Source organism: Cynara cardunculus, unplaced genomic scaffold, assembly GCF_001531365.2.
Source record: "Cynara cardunculus var. scolymus isolate 2C unplaced genomic scaffold, CcrdV1 Un_Scaffold_1903, whole genome shotgun sequence".
Lineage (NCBI taxonomy): Eukaryota > Viridiplantae > Streptophyta > Magnoliopsida > Asterales > Asteraceae > Cynara > Cynara cardunculus.
The window spans coordinates 40,371-43,120 of record NW_020200909.1 but is presented as its reverse complement, the minus strand read 5'-3'; positions in this window follow the sequence as shown (position 1 = coordinate 43,120).

Here is a 2,750-nt window from a genome sequence, read left to right as displayed (position 1 = left end):
ATATATATATATATATATAACAATAATAATGATAATAATAATAAAATATAATTTGATGATTGAGTTTGACATTTTGATGGAGATTAAAGTAAATTTCAATTCTCTATGCATTCAACACCCCTTGTTAGGGAGTGCCATTAGCACTCCCCATATTATAAACTAGATTGCTAGCTTATGTTTCTTGATGTCCAAATCAACGTGAAAATCCCGAGGTAAAAGAAATCTAACAAACTTTTCCATTTTGAATAATTTAGTTTCTAAACTAATTTTTTGAATAAAAAACCATTAAATTTTCTCATTTTGAGTGACTAAGGGACCGTTTACCCGGTAAATGCTTACCGGTAAAACTTAACACTATCATTTTACTTACTGGGTAAGATTTTAGTCTACCAAAACAATATTGTATACAATAATTTACCTGGTAAGCGCTTGTCATGGTAAGAGTCGTCGCCAGGGCCGTCCCTGGGGGAGGGCGGCACGGGCGCACGTCCAGGGCCCAAAAATATCAGGGGCCCAAATTTTTTTCTTTAAAATATATAGTAGTATAAAAGAATTTAATAAGTTAAAAAAACCAAAAAATTGTAGCATATAATAAGAGACAAAAATAATTTAGTAGATAATAAGGGCCCAAAAATATATCAACTAATTACATTAGAGAATAAAATAAAATTATATGCTATTGTTTATTACCTCTCTAATTTTTTTTATCTCCAACAAGGTTCAATGATATTGACTATTATTATCTCTATATACTTGACTATTTTCGTGCTTCAACAATTCAACGTTAAGATCATATGCTTGCTATTGCTATATATTTTTGTTAGATATTTTTATCAATTTCTATTTTTATTGACTATTGCTATTTGGTTATGTTGTTCAAATTGTTTTTGTTGACTATTTTTATCTAATTTTGCTTCTACATAAAATATTTTTTTTTACAATTAATCTATTGTTCTTATGATTTATGACGTGTTTCATGGTTTTGTAATTAATCAATAAATTTTTTCTACTAGATGTATTTAGTAATGTCTCTTATATATGTCATGTTCCATAAACTTTTAATATTAACATCTTATTTTAGTTGAGCAAAAAAAAATAGAATTTAAATATTTTCATCAATTGTTTGACTTATGTATCTTTCATTGGGATTCCACCACACCACAAGATTCTATTTAAATGCTCAAACAATCATTTGTTGAGTTTGCATATTATATATTTAATTCATTATTTATTTTTACTAGATCTCAATAGATCATCTTTTCTTTCATATTCTTATTGATCTTCATTTGTCTAGATACCTTGATAATCTTCTTTATTATTTATCTCTCATTGACCTCACGCTTATTTCATTAACACGAAATCTCTTTTTGTATCAAAATAACACATATTTCTTGTTATAAAGTAATTTTTTTTTTACTTTTTATAAAAAATTATCAACCATAATTTCTATACTCTTGGTTTAAAATTACATAATAAAAAATACGTAAATTTAAGTACTCTTTTATATATCTATAATAAAGATAAATAAGATTTATTTACTCAGTAAATACTAATGAAAAACATTTATTACCGGAGGTCACTACAAGAAAAGCGAGCTTTGACGATACGCCTTTTAGCGATGACATGTGTCACAAGTTATAGCGATGACATATTGTTGTTATATACTCTTTCTAATGATAAACGGACTTTTAGCGACAACAAAAGTCGTTGCTAAAAGCCTTGTTTCTTGCAGTGGGGCCCCTGTTTTTATTATCGCCCAGGGCCTAAAAAATGTCAGAAACGGGCCTGGTCGTTGCCCTCACTTACCGGATAAGACTCTTGGTCTTTGTCTCGCTCTTATCAGATAAAATTCTTAGTTCTTATCATATTCATCTAGTAAGGTAATATGACTTAGCAAGTGCTTACCCGGGTAAGTATTTAATAAACAGTCCATAAGTCTTTAAACTATTCTTTTGAGTTAAAAAACTATTAAACTTTCTATTTTTGAATGAAAAACAATTAAACTTTTTCATTTTGATTGATTAAGGGGCCGTTTACCAAATGTTTACCCGGGTAAGTGCTTACCAAATCACATTACATTAACGGATGAATATGGTAAGGACCAAAAATCTTACCTGGTAAGAACGAGACAAAGACCAAGAGTCTTATCCGGTAAGTGAGAGCAACGACTCTTACCACGGTAAGTGCTTACCGGGTAAATTGTTGCATATGATGTTGTTTTGATAGACTAAAATCTTACACGGTAAGTAAATGATAGTGTTAATTTTGCCAGCAAATGCTTACCGAGTAAGTGTTTGGTAAACGGCCCTCAAGTCTTAAACATTTTTCTAAAAAATAAACCATCGCACTTTTAAAAATTGATTGTCTACATCATTTTATTTTAATCCAAAAAGAGTTGCATTAACCGACTAGTAAAAATTTGTTGGTTTATTTATTCTTTAAAAAGATGTAAGACCTTAATAATTTAAAATATGAAAGTTTAATGATTTTCTTATTTAAAAAGATAATTTTAACAAGAAAGTTTAATAACTTTTTAATTTTAAAAAATAATAGTTTAAGGATTTACTTTTTTTCTAAATCATGACTACTAATGGAAGGAAAGTGTTAATGGCACCCTTGATGGGGGTGTTGAATTCTTTAGAATTTGAAATTGATTTGATTTACATCAAATGTCAAACTTAACAACAATATATTATATTTTCTTTTATTATTATTGTTTTATAAATATGCATACATATATATACATACAC